The 14473-nt window shown below is 39.8% G+C and overlaps 1 protein-coding gene across 3 annotated transcripts in view; it reads right to left on the bottom strand.

Moving 5' to 3' along the window:
* The window catches only part of PHF20 (PHD finger protein 20), a 149332-nt gene extending 141197 nt beyond the window's left edge, over positions 1 to 8135 (bottom strand). For 2 of the 3 annotated variants that reach the window (XM_056811792.1, XM_056811795.1), the window contains exon 1: positions 8049 to 8119. The gene's annotated coding sequence lies outside the window, so the exon portion shown is untranslated. Of the gene's footprint in view, positions 1 to 8048 lie in introns of all 3 variants that reach the window. The other variant, XM_056811793.1, reaches the window with a different exon arrangement.
* Between the last annotated feature and the right edge of the window lie 6338 nt (positions 8136 to 14473).

Below are 14473 nucleotides of genomic sequence, written 5' to 3'. Positions count from 1 at the left end.
GTGACCCTGGGCAAGTAACTTAACTGTTTGCCTAAGTTTTTCATCTGTAAAACAAACTGGAGAAGAAAATGGCAAACCACTCCAGTTTACAAAACCCCAAATGGAGTCTTGAACCATCGGCCACAACTGAAATGATGCAAAAACAAAACTATGTAACTCCCTTGTTCAAAAAATTTCACTGGCTCCCTATTGCCTCTAGGGTAAAATACAAACTTCTCTGCTTGGCATTTAAAGCCCTTCAGCTTTCCCTTAAAACTATAATATGGGGGCAGCTGGGTAGCTCAGTGGATTGAGAACCAGCCCTAGAGCCGGGATGTCCTAGGTTCAAATCTGGCCTCAGACACTTCCCAAGTGTGTGACCCTGGGCAAGTCACTTGACCCCAATTGCCTAGCCCTTACCACTATTCTGCCTTGGAGCCAATACACAGTATTGACTCCAAGATGGAAGGTAAGGGTTTAAAAAAAAAACAAAAAAGCTATATGTTATCTCATGTACTCTGCTTCTCAGTCAAACTGGCCTTCTTACTATTTCTCAAACACAGCTCTCCTTTCTAATTCCTGTGGTTCTGCATTCTCTTCCTGAAAGGCCTTCACTTCTCACGCACATCTCAAAGAATCCCTAGCTTACTTTTAAGAAGGGTTCCAGTACCATTTCCTAGATCAGAATGCTTTTTCTGAATTCCAATTATTACTGCTTCCACTCTGCTCCAAAATTACTTTGTATTTACTATGTATATAGTTCATAAATGAGATATTATGTATCTAAGTATATATAACACCTCTCTGGTAGAATTCAAGCTCTTTGAGGGTAAGAGAAGTTTCATTTTTTGTGTTTGCATTCCCAGTGTATACAGTATAATAAGCATTCAATAAATGAATGCTGAATTGAATTAACTAAATCATTTAATCCTGCCTTTCCTTTTTTAAAATGAGGAAACAGAGACCCAGAAAGGAAGAGTGATTTACATAAAACCACAAGGTTAGCAAGAGAGATGAGGCTTAGAGACTAGGTCTCCTTGAATTCTGTGATCTTTCTATTGAATTTAAAAACATAACATTTAATTGGGTTTTTGCCATCCATTATACCTTTTTACCTATGTAATTGTGAAGAGCAAGGTTTACTCTTTCCTGAGGTTATTATGATTCTTATGCAGATTATAAAATTAATTGTAGCATTAAAAGATGTCCCTAAAAAGATATTTTGAAAATAGAATAAAATGTAATTTACAATTATAAGCCACCAAAGTACAAATACAAAGCACTATTGATTGACAAAAAGTTATTTTAAAAACTATTCTCCAACACCAAGAAAAGTACAACCAATTACTCCATCTTTCCCTAGGGCTACCCAAATAACAATAACTCCTCCTCAGTGAAGAAGGATGGGAAATTTTTTTTTCTAACATTAAAAGGAAGGACAAAGAAGCAGGAAAAGAAAAAATAGGGAACCAGTAGAGCAAGACCAGGCCTACTCTGTCAATGTCTAATTTTTTGGGTCCCTAAAACTACTCACTTATCCTTCTGAGGCAAAGTAAGTTGTTCCATGATCTATGGGAAATATTCATTCATAAAACCATAACCACACCAAATCCATCAACTGTTAAAGGAAGAAGAAAGATTTAATCTCTACTTTCTGCAAATAGGGCTGGGGGTGGGGGGGTAGGGACCTTAATCCAAAAAAATACTCATCTTAATTATTGGGAAGTAAGACTTCCGGAATGTTGAGTTTCAGAGAATATAAACTTAGTTTAAATGTAAAGCCATCTTTCTCTCTTGGTCCTGCTCTTTTTTATTAATAATAAGGCTGATATTCATAAAGCAATCTAAAATTTCCAAAATATTTTACATACATTATTTCACATGATCCTCACAACTCTGTGAGGGGTCAGTAATTCAAGTATCATTAATCCCATTTATAGAAGAAACTGAGGATCAGGGAGATTAAAGACTTGTCCCCCTAGATAGAGGGATAACAGATGTCAGGGTCAGGATTCTAACCCAGATATTCCTGACTCCAAATAGGACATTTTATTCATCATGCAAAGCTGCATCTTTCAGCACTTGGTGGCCTCTAGTCTCCACCTACTTTCACACAAGCACCCTGTTTATACTCAGTATGAGTCATAGTTGGCTCCTAAGATTTTATGAACTTTCACAAGCTCATTACTTCCATAATTCATGTTTAAAAAAACAAAACAAAACGGTACAATTGAACCTGCCCTAGATGCAGTTATTTTGGCCAACAAGGATTAAAATTGGCAAGTCTAAATTTCTGAGTTAGTCTGGCAATCAAAAGCCTCTCAAGGATCCATTCCCAGGGTGCCCAGCACAGCACATTCTGTGAAGTTCCTCCTTTGGCCAGAATTTTTGCAGGTTTTGTGGCTGGAAGTACAGTTCTAGCCAAAAAGCCAGGGAAATTGTTTGCAAAACAATTTAATTGCTTTTCTAAAAGTAGTGTTCATATTTAGAATTTTCTTTTTTAATTTTCAGAAAAAAAGGATAAAGTCCATTTGATTCCAAGGAAAGAAAAACTGATCAGCTTATTTTATCCTCCAACTCCCTACACAGGTTTGGAAGGGCATTGTAGCAATCTGTACACTCTTTCTCTTACCCCAGAGTCAAAGAAAGTAACTCTAGAGAGGCAACTTTTAACTGATCTGCCTTGGCAAAAACAAAACAGGTTTTCCTTAAGGAAGGTTTCTCCAATATAAGTAGAAAACTTAAGTGGAAGGGAAGGAACTAGAGAAAATACTTTTTAAAATATTCAAAAAGGATTGAAAATATAAATTTCATTTCCCTTTGCTAAAATACTAAATATTAAACTGTTCAGAGAACCAACTTCTTTAAGGCTTCAAATATTTTTGGAATTAAAAAGGGTTCAATATTCTCTATTTTGTAAAATTTTGCTACCCTTCTTTTACCTCAAGTATTCTATTTGGCCAAGGCCCTCATTTGTTTTCCAGCAAGATATTTCAAATTTCATCAATATATCTATGTATATTTCATTTCATTTCCAAATGTGGATAGATAATGCTATTGGGGGAGGTGTCCACAAAATCTAAATACATTTTTAAGCTTTAACAGCATTAATGGCTTAAAACCCTACTAAGATATTTGAGACATGGTACATAGTTGTATAGGCCTAACGTGTGTTTCTTAGAAATTTAAAGAAATTCTAAATTAATAAAACATATGAATTGATAAAGAAGGGGGCAGGGCACTACAGGACTCTACCACAGACAATAGACAGTGAACACAGAGAAAGGAAAGAGTAAGCTGGATATAGACTGATCAACAAAAAACTGGCCAGAAAAAAGACAGAAGTCACTAAGTCAAAAAGACCACTGAATAAGTAGGTAAAGACCTTGAGGTCACATTAACTAAATGGGACAAGATTGGACCATATATCCTTAAAGAAGATAATTCTCATGACTCTTACAGCTTTAAACTCAGCCTCATATGAGATTAATGGTCCAGGGAAGAGAGGCTGCTCCAGACATACTATTTTAGAGTGATAAAAATATTAGAGCAAGACTATCTTGGTCAAAGGGTCACAATAGTGGAAAGTAGCAGAAAGTTAGAAAGGGAAGACTTAAGATATTTCTACAATGGGAAAAAAAACAGACAACCTGCCATATTATCCTTTTACCTACTCTGGGTCAGATTCCTCACCAATAAAATGCAAGGGGTTAGATTAGCTAATCTCTAATGTCCCTTGCAAGCTCTGACCCTCTTTTTTTCTTTTTCATTCTGTACACTATAATCTCATGAACAGGGAAGAATGGCACTATACTTCTTAAGAAAAGACCCTTTCCTATTAGCATTAGACAATTATTTAATGTAATAAATGCTCTTCAATAAAGAACTTGCCAGTTACCTTTCTTAATTGGCCTCATTTCCACAAATTCAGAAGACTATCCTGGGAAATGCTCCCTCTGAACCTGCCAAATGTGGAAGGGTAATGGTCCTATGACCCATAGAAGAATGCTGAAAAATTAAATACTGTCCCCTGTAGCTCAATATTCCCAAGGGGTTAGCCTGCACAAAATCGACTATTAGAGAAATGATACACAAAATTTCTGTAATTTATGACAAAGAATGATTTTTATTAACATTGAATTTTTTTTCAAATTCAAATAATTGAATAATATTTATTAAGATACACAATGTCCCTTAATTTGGATTGGAATTGTCTTTATTGGGCAAAGAGAATATTAGGTGTTTTAAATTTTTGACAACATTTATGGCAAACTACTAGAGAAGTTGTCTGATTTTTAGAAACTTAAGTAGAAGTTGATAGGTCAGAGAAGGGGAAAAAAACAATAGCTAAATGCTATTAGAATTTGTCTACCACCTAATGAAAAAGAAGAAATACAGAAAGGCTCAGCCAATAGATTTATGTCAGTTGTGAAAGGAAATTTTAGGTACTCTTTGTCTATTTCAAGTTTGCACTTATAAAAAGGGAATCCTTTGTTCTCTTTGCCTAGTTGGAGTTAACACTTTGGAATAACAAATAACTTAAGTATCCTTACTTAGTACCTCACAAGACTGAAGACAGGATTAAATCTCGTGTCTACTTTTGAATTAATCAACAAACTATATACATATTTAACCCTAAAGTAAGGGAAGTCTACAAATTCTTAATCCTAGGAGAGTTAACACCTTTAGAGGTGAGAAACCAACAAGATACTAGGAAGAGCTCCACCTGGTTTTCTAACTCAAATGGCCAGAAACTTTTGAATTCTTTAAGAGTTCACACACTCAGAAACATGTGGTTCCAAAGGTGTGAACCCTAGGAGGAAAGTTGCTACCTTCAGAGGATAAAAGGTGTGATAATTTTGGAAACTGTGATTGGCCCCTGTAAAGAGAGGTGGGGATAGGAAACCATCATAAAAGCCACAAAATCCTTGGGCTGGCAGTCTGGTGAAGTTGAGGCTTGTGGAGAATGTCTCCCAGAGATAGTCTTCTAGGAAATGTTAAGGTTGACTCCCTTCCTAGTTTCCTAAGAGACTAGCTTCCATCTTGGAGGAGGCCACTTGATTACTCACTACAGGCCCTCTTGGCTGAGGACTACTACAGGTATTTTCTCTAACCTCTTTCACATTTCTCTACTTTATTGTTTCCCCTCTATTTTGGTAAATAAACTGCATCAAACCATTAAATTTAATCTTTACACAGTCAAAGAGGCAGAGTCCAAGGGGCAGTTGGGTAATTCAGTGGATTGAGAGCCAGGTCTAGAGACAGACAGGAGGTCCTAGACTCAAATCTGGTCTCAAGACACTTCTAGCTGTGTGACCCTGGGCAAGTCACTTAACCCCCATTGCCTAGCCTTACCACTCTTCTACCTTTGAACCACTCTTGGTTCAAAGGTGGAAGGTAAGAGTTTAATTAAAAAAAAATTTTTAAGGCAGAATCCAGAGGCACTTTTCATACAATATCATATCAATTTCTGCTCAGAAACAACTAAAATATTAACATCATTCTTCCCTAAAGATATAAATGATCTTATTTAAAATTCCAATTGTTAGCAATTTACATGGCCAGCATGCATACATACAATCCATGTTATTAACATGCCATTTCAGAATATTAATTTTGGAAAATACTGGTTAATTTAGTTAAAAGTTTTTAATACTTAAGTTTCTTATAAGATAGGGGGAAGGCAGTGGACTTACGCGTCGGCTATGGGGGGTGGGGGGGGGAGGAAAAGAAAATGATCTATGTCTTTAACGAATAATGCTTGGAAATGATCAAATAAAATATATTAAAAAAAAAAAAAGAGAGATAGGGGGAAGGGTTAACATGATCCCTTCAGAATGAAAATGCCATTCTGCCTAATTTCACCCAGCAGTAAGGCAACATCTCTTGGTCCCTCTGCATATACAAATACCTCCCAATAGGGAGTGAGCCCCAAAGTTACTTTCTAATCTCTAGAACAGTGATGGCAAACCCATCCAGAACACTCTCTATGGGCACACAGGGCACCCTACCCTTCCCCACCCCACCCCCAGTTCATTACTAGAAAAGCAGAGGGACTTGGGTGGAACTGCTCCCTTCCCCCTCTCCATAACACCTGCCACATTTTTTCACATCACCTGCCCCTCTGTCCAGTAGCCCAATGGGAGTGCACAAGGGGTAAGATAAGCAGCTCACTGGCTGCAGAACTAGAGAGGAATGGAGAGTTTGGACCACTCCCCTCCCACCTCTCATCATCTACCCCTCTGCCCAGCAGCCTAACAAGAACTTCCTCCCTCCTCTGTGTGGAGTAAAGAGGGGGTGGGGGCAGGGCCTGCCATTCCATCTCTAAAAGGCTGGCCATCACTACTCTAGAATGTCACTATCCATTAGCAATTAAAACTAGCATTTGGAGGAGAGGGTAGAGAAAAGGTAAAAGATGGAAGACTAAAGACAAAAAGTTTGAGAAATATATGAAACACTGAAAATTTTTACCATCTCTAAAAAGGTCATCTTAGGTCCTGGCAAAGTGACCAGCAAAGGACAAATGAATTCCCTTATATCCAATACTTCATAATCCTCTAATATCGAATATGAATGTTAACTCAAAGTTGTCCAGGGGTAAAACTGGAATAAGTCATCAAATGGCACTTCTGGGATTTCTTACTGGTGAGAAAGGGCCAAGCACATGTGGAGAAGAGGTCAACATGCAAGAATCTGGGTTAGAGAATCTATGATTTCTCATCAGAAGTTCAAAAAGAATTCCCAAGCCAAAAAGATTTCACATAAAGCAAGGCTGATTTCCAGCCAAAGAGGGATAGGAGTAAGAAAGAATGGACAGAGAAAAAGAACCTCAAGTAGTTATTTCCAACTTCAATTCTGAATGAATCTGGTACTAGAACAGCTTGTCCTTGACTCCAGATAGCTTCAGGCAGTATGGTGGCAGTCACCTAAATCCTGTGGGTGGCCATGGTGTCAAGCTGTGGTGGAGGGGGCGGCAGCAGTGCTCACCAAAACTGAGGCCAATCTGGGCAGTTTAATCAAAGCAGACCCCAAGGGCGTAGAACTAGGGGAAAGGCCCCTGGGTGTCTAAAAGTCCTATTTCTGAAGTACAAAAAGCTTAGGGAATCACGGAGAGGTAAGGATTGGGGAAGGGAGGCAGAAGATTGTTTGCATTTCCCCCACAATCATTTGGAGCACGGGGCAAGGAACAGATGCACTCTCTCTCAAAGGGATGAAGAGTCCATCACACAGAGAATGTACTCCCCGAAAGGGAAAAGGAAAAGGCACACTCTCTCCAGCCCGGGCAGGGAAGAGCTGAGAAAAGGAGGGGGGCACACTTCCCGAATGGGTAAGAGCTAAGCAAATGGGAGATCACTTCTAAGGAGAAAAGTTAAAGCAAAAAGAGGGGGAAGCACTTCCTCCAAAAGGAATAGCTGGGCAAAAGCAGGGATGGGGGTGGGGGCCACACTCCTCCAGTAAGAAAAAGAGAAGGGGGGGCCATTTTCCGGCCAGAAAAAAGGGCTGAGCAAAAGGAGGGGGTTCACTCCGGCTCACGAAATGAGTAAAGGGAGTGCACTCCTTCAAGAGAAAGAGTAGAGGGTGCATTCCCTCATGGAGCAACCAGGCGTGCGCTGGGGCAGAGTATACCAAAGTGGAGAGAAAATCTTCCAAGAGCCGAGGCCGTAGACAACAGATGATGTGGGAGCGAAAACACTCCCTAAACCCGTCGTGCCCGTGCCCGTGCCCGTGCCCGTGCCCGTGCCCCTTCCCCGCGCGGCCCGCGCGGCCCGCTCCGCGCTCCGCTCCCCCGACGCCTCGTACCAGCCCCCATCGGGGCAGCGCCGATTGGCCGAGCCCGCCGTCAGTCCCCCCGGCGCCCCGGAGATTGGGCGCCGCTCTCACGCTCGCCACGCTCTCGGCAGAAGTCCCCGGGCCTCAGGGGAGCGGGTGGGCAGGGGAATCTGGCGGGGACGTAAGCCAGAGTAGCCTCAGGATCAGAGTTCCAGGGCTCGTCCCCCGCGCCCCACGCCCCCACCCGTCGCCCCCACCTCACCAGCGGCCCGGGCCTCCCAACCTCGCCGCGAGCTCACCTCACGGCCCCGCTCAGGCTGCGCCGCTCCTGGACCAACGGACAGAAGGCGACTGCGTGCTCCGCACCACGTGATCTGCTAGGGGCGCGCCCAGCATACCCCCCCACCCCCACCCCGCTTTCTCCGCTCCTCCCTCCCCCCCCCCCATGCCTAGCCACCAAGATGTGACGCAGCTCCTTCGGTCCGTGCGCCCGCTCCCCAGGAGGAGCCCAGCCCGCCCAGACCCCTCTTCCCCCAACCTCATTCGCCTCTAAGGACCCTCACCTTCCCCTAGCGGGATTAGGCAACTCTTAGAGTTACCATGGAGACGGTACGGTCTCCAGACTCTCCTTCCCAGCTCACTTCGGAATACCACTCGACGCCACAAAATTTGCAAAGTTAATGTCCTAAAAAAAAAGTCAGCCCTAAAACGATAACAAATAATTGGCGCTGTTATACAGCTTTGAAGTTTGTTTGGCAAAATAATCCTCGAGAGAGACCACACAATTTGGCACAACTGGAAAAATATATTCTCTGGAATCCAAATGGCTCTAAAATCTACATTTATGTAACGCTTTTTCAAGTGTACTTTCTTAACAACTATGCTGTAGATAAATTATTATCCCTGCTTTGGTCAACTAAATCTCAGAGCTCTTCCAGCTCTAAAATGTGTGGGCACCAATTTCTTGTTCCACCCTCATAACAAACCCTTCAAAGCAATTGGAACTACAATTTATATGCTGTATAGCTTGCAAAATGCTTTTTGCATTCATTGGGTCGTTTAAAGCTCATATCATCTCTGTTAGGAAGGTATTCCCGATTTAACTCTCTCCATTGCATAGATGAAAAAAAGTTAAGAGATTAAGTAATTTGCTTACCATTTTCCAGTTTAAAAAATATAGTGCTTTAAGTAAATTACTTCCTGAATCCAGGTCCAGAACATTTTCAATTCCAACTAGCTGCTACCTTGGTGTAAAATGAGGGTTTAGGACCATCTGGATATACAAAATCCAATTTTACCTGAAAGTCTAACCCCAAGGAGTAGGGGCCCCGGTTAAGATATTGCCAAGTCCAAAGTTTGTTGGGGCTTTCAATGTGTCATTCAGACAATGATTGAGATGTCACCTAAACCAACAAAGAGGCTGGAATGTGTCAATTTTCCTAAAGGTTCAAAAATCCCAGGGATCTGGACTAAGAGACAAAAAAACAATAGTCCCCCCCAAAGATAATTTAAAACTCCAAGTCCTTTACATGTTATAAAGCAAATCCTCCTTCATCCTGTGCAGTAAACAGTTTCAAGTATTCCTATCCCCTGTCTATAGAGGAGGAAACAAGCTGAGAAAAGTTATTTGATATAAACATGTCCACCCAACTAATAAATGGCAAAACTGGAACTAAAAAAAAAGCCTTTCATGCACAGAGACTAGATCATTTCATTCTTTGTTTCCAATTCAGTTCAACAAATATTTATTAGCTCTACTATATTTCAATAATTATATACTAAAAGCTAGGGATAGAAAGACAGAAGTCTCTTTTCTGAAGGAACTTACAGACTTTGAGGGATGAAATATGATTAAATGTGAAATGTATAAATATTCTAAAGGGAGGTGTCTAGCTACGTGAACCTAATTCTACAATTGTTCTTATAATTGCAGTACAGTAAAATTATTTGAAGTTTGGTATTTTATTCAAATAGTTAAGTAGAATCTGATTACTTGGATAAGTCACTTAACTCTGAGCTTTAGTTTCCTAGTAAGAAAATTGAACTACATGTTCTCTTAAGATTCCTTCAAGTCCTTACATATTATTGATTCTATAAGATCTATCCTAAAAAATTTGGATATCTCTTGTTTTGTAATCATCTTTATTTTAAATATATCCCTCTTGGGGGCAGCTGGGTAGCTCAATGGATTGAGAGTCAGGCCTAGAGATGGGAAGTCCTGGGTTCAAATATGGCCTCAGACACTTCTCAGCTGTGTGACCCTGGCAAGTCACTCAACCCCCATTGCCTAGCCCTTACAACTCTTCTACCTTGGAACCAACATATAGTATTGATTCTAAGATGGAAGGTAAGGGTTTTTTATAAAAAATAAAATAAATAAATATATATATATATATATATATCCCTCTCATAATATCTACTCATAGAGCCATCCCTTGAAACAAAAAAACAAAAAAAAGGAAAAAAGGAGGGATGCTTTCAGCAAAATTAAGCAATATGTTAACCAACTTGACAGTATATATAATATTCTACACTCAGATCTCCACCCCAGCAAAGAAGGGAAGTACATTTTCTCATTTCCTCTTGTAAACCTCAAAATTCCTTAGACTTATAAATGTTGGAAATTTCACCATTGGGATATTTCATACTTGGAAAATTTCTTACTGATAGTCTATTGGAATGGGAACTCCATTGGCATGGGAGGTTCCTTCTCTTCCCTTCTTAAGATTACTTTAGGACAGAAACCTTTTGCTGAACAATGGAAAGGACTTTGACCTATGCTTAAGCATAGAACAGGAATTTCTTTGAGTCTTGATTGATTTTAGAATTGATACAATGGAGATACTTGGAATAAATCTCCACCCTATTCAGTCCTAATAGGATTGAGTAAGGGCTGCAGCCTAGATCAAAATTTAATTATTCCCATCTCTACCATACTCAAGTTAACAGGATTTAGAAAGGGCTGTAACAAAGGAGTAAAGATTTAATCATTTGAAAAATATGACCTTCAACAGACATGTGCAAAAGCCAGAAACCTCTGGGCGGTCCTGGGTTAAGCGAGAGCCTCCATTGACAGGGAAATTGATGAAGAGTGATTGGTAGATGTGAGGACTGAGGGGAGGCAACTTGGATGGTGTCCTTAAAGATAGGAGGGTCTGGAGACTGGGGGGTGGAGTTTTTGGTCGGTGTGGTTCCTGGGCTCTGAGGAAGCTTGCTCTGAAGGAAGCTGAAGGTGGGGGCCTCTGAGACTGTTTCTCCATTTTGGACACGTGAGTAATAGGGACTGATCTCTTTTCTTTGCCCCAGCTATCTAAGGGCTTGGGCCTTTTGGCCCAGCCTAAACAGAAGGGGTATTTAAGCCCTATTCCCTTCTCTCTCTATATATATCTCTAATTCCTTTCTTGCTCCTATTGTAATTAAACTCCAAAAAAGGCTGACGGCTGACTTGAGTTTTTCATTTAGGAATTACATAGCTGATTCCTTGGCGACCTTAAATTAATATATATCAGTCCTTTAAAGTGATTCCCTTGTAACACTCTACAGAGACAGGCTTGGTCAATATAATTACAGGATTCACTTTTGAATTTACTTTTGTTCTTCCTGTTTACATTGTTGTATATGTTGTTTTCCTAATTCTTTCTTCATTCTGCATCAGTGAGAATCATCTTTTGAAGGACAGGAATCATTCAGAGTCAGTCAGAAAAGTACAGAGTCGAACCCTAAAGGTCATCCAAACCAAACCAAAAGAATTTCCCCTTGATGTTATACCAACAACTGATCTTGCAGCCTTTGCTTTAAAGACCTTCAGTGAACCTATTACTACTCCCAGGAACCCATCCTTAAATAGTTTTAGTTAATTATTAGGGATTTCTTTCCTACATCAGATGTAAAATTTTCTTTGAATATGCTTGATGTAAGAAAAACTTCCCAACCAGCAGAGCTATCTAAAAGTGAAATGGCTAACTTGAAAGTGAGAAGGTATGTCAAGTTACTTTGTAGTTTGCTTTTGCTTCCTTAAAGTAATCAAATTTCATTTCAGAGGGTTCCAGTGTGAACAACATTCTGAGAATATTTTTCTCCTTACTTGCTTACTGTTAATATTGTTACATACTTAAATACACATTCTTCTCAATAGATCTGTGTTAAAGGTGTTTCTCAGGTCAGTAACCTCAAGCACAATCATGGAATTTCAGAATGATGGTTCAGAATCTGTGAAAGGACTCTTCTTTGACAGCATTTCATATATTAAAAAAATGCTGGACTTGGGAGTTGGGAGAGCCCTAGATCCAAACCCTACCTCCTACACTTAATAATTAGATAGGCAGGTTGGTGGTATAGTGGATAGACAAAGGAACTAGAGTGAAGAAAACCTGAATTCCAATTCTGCCCAAGACACTAGCTATGACAATAAATTCCTTAACAAGGCTAGACCTCAATTGTCTCATTCTGCAAAATAAGAATGACAATATTATTTTTCTCTCATGGCTACAAGTATCAAATGCGATGTTTATAAATATTATGGAACTTTAAGTTATTATTACTATGATCTTCAGATTCATTACCAGTGAAATCTTATTAAGATTTAATTAAATACTAATTTTTTGGCCATGTCTCACGTGATGACAATAATACCTTGATAATGTCAGTTATCAAGTTTCTTTTTGGTTATCATTTCTTGTATGTAATATGAGCTATTTTATTATCATCAAATAAAGATAAAAATATCCTTTTTTAATACTACTTTATCCTGTCTTAGCTCCTATTATTCCTTCAGAGCTGTTGGCTAGCAATTCCAGCACCAGGGCAAGCACTGAAAAATTCAATCAATTCAATGTATATGTATGTATGCATGTGTGTTTCTCATTTCCTCTTCAGAGACAGGCTTGGTCAATATAATTACAGGATTCACTTTTGAATTTACTTTTGTCCACAGATTGCTAAGTATACTGCTAGAAAAAAAGGAAAAAAAGATTGGTGGGAGACATTCAGCTGCATTATGCTGCCTATAGGTGAGGAAATAGGAAAGGTCTTATTCTAATTAACGTAATAGTGGTCTAAGGCCCTTCAAGCTCCTGAGATCAAAGAGAACAGGTTCAGTCTTAACATCTTCCCCCAAAAGATCATATTTTCTTTGGCTCTGTATTGCCTCACCCAATTTGCTCTAAACATTTCTTCTCTCTAGGTTTCTAAAAATGTAATGTGTTCCCTTGCTTGTAAGGAGCCCAGACTTTTGGCCAGAGGACATAATACAAACAATTCACATTCTCCCCCTTACTCTCCCAACTACATGATCACACACCTTTTTAAGAGAGCATAGGCTGGAGACACGGATCAGGTGATACAAAAGTAATTGAAAGTTTTAATGTATCTTATTTCCTTTCAAACTTGGGATCAAAGGAATAAGCATTTTAAGATTTGGGGCTCTTAATTATCTTTGGCCTGAGTAAGACAGAAACATTTAATGTCTTTACTAGCAGAAACAACCAATGTCTTTACTAAGTATTTTGGGGATTTGGATCTGTGTCTTTTGAGCTTGTACTTTAAAAAATGTTCAAAACTGTAGTCTAGTGATTCAGGAGTAAGTTTTATGAACCCAAGGCTAGGCTAATAGCCTCTTCCCTGTTCTATAACCCCCTTCTCCAGTTTCTTTCATAGGCAACCCTTGGCCATTTTTGTCAGGATGTCATTTAACCTGAAGGTTATATTTTCCCATAAACATGGGGTTTTCTTGTAAGTTGGGGCTTTTTTTTGGCCTTTTTCTCTCTTTCTCAATAAAGTGTTGCATTTGAAATGACTTCTGGTTCCTTGAATACTGGCTAAAGAGGGTGTACTTTGAAATTTTCAAGGTCCCCTCAATTTCCACTTTGGAAAGGAGCTAGGTTTGAGGGGATCATAGCTCACATAACTAGAGGGAAGTGGAGTAGAATGCTTGTGCCTCTTTCCTCTTCCTCTCCCCAAGCTTGACTGCAGCATCTGTCCCCCCTGACCAGCAGTCCAATGGGAGTGCTTCCTCCCTCCCCTGGGTGAAGTAAGGGGGCAGAAACAATGTGAACCCAGCACTCATTGGGGGTGGGGGTGGGGAAGGGCACAGAGTGTGGTTGGTGTGGGGTGGAGGGCATGCACCAGGTACTTGGTCTATGGGGCAGGGTGAGGGTTGGGTCTGGTACTCCATCTCCAAAAGTTTCACCATCTCTGGTACAGGCTTTGGAGTCAGAGAAAATAGGTTCAAATCTAAGTTTCACTATTTGTTACTTGTGTGACCTTATTACAGTATATGTAAAATAAATGAGATTAACAGTTGCCCTTGCTTAGACTGTATTTATGAATCTATTTTGAGAAAAAAAGAGAAAGTTGGCCATCAATTAAATAGCATTTATTAAAAACTAAGTGCCAGGAACTATGATAGGCACAAATACAAAAAAATGAAACAATACTGACTCTCATGGAACTATAGGGGGAGAAAACATGTACACATATGCAGACGCAAAATATATACCTAAAAAGTACAAAATAGATACAAACTAGAGTAATTTGGAAGGAAGGACACAGGTACCAACAGATAGAAGCATCCAATCAACTTGCTGTCCTTCAGATATTCCATTTCCTGCCTTTGAACTAGCTGACTCTCTCCATTCCTGGAATGGTTTCCTTTCTCACCTCTGTCTCCAAATATGTTGGCTGCATTCAAAATTCAGCTCTCATACCACCTTCTGCAGGAGGCCTT

Source organism: Monodelphis domestica, chromosome 1 (assembly GCF_027887165.1).
Source record: "Monodelphis domestica isolate mMonDom1 chromosome 1, mMonDom1.pri, whole genome shotgun sequence".
Classification (NCBI taxonomy): domain Eukaryota; kingdom Metazoa; phylum Chordata; class Mammalia; order Didelphimorphia; family Didelphidae; genus Monodelphis; species Monodelphis domestica.
The sequence above is the reverse complement of the archived record's forward strand: the minus strand, read 5'-3'. Positions and strand labels throughout refer to the sequence as shown.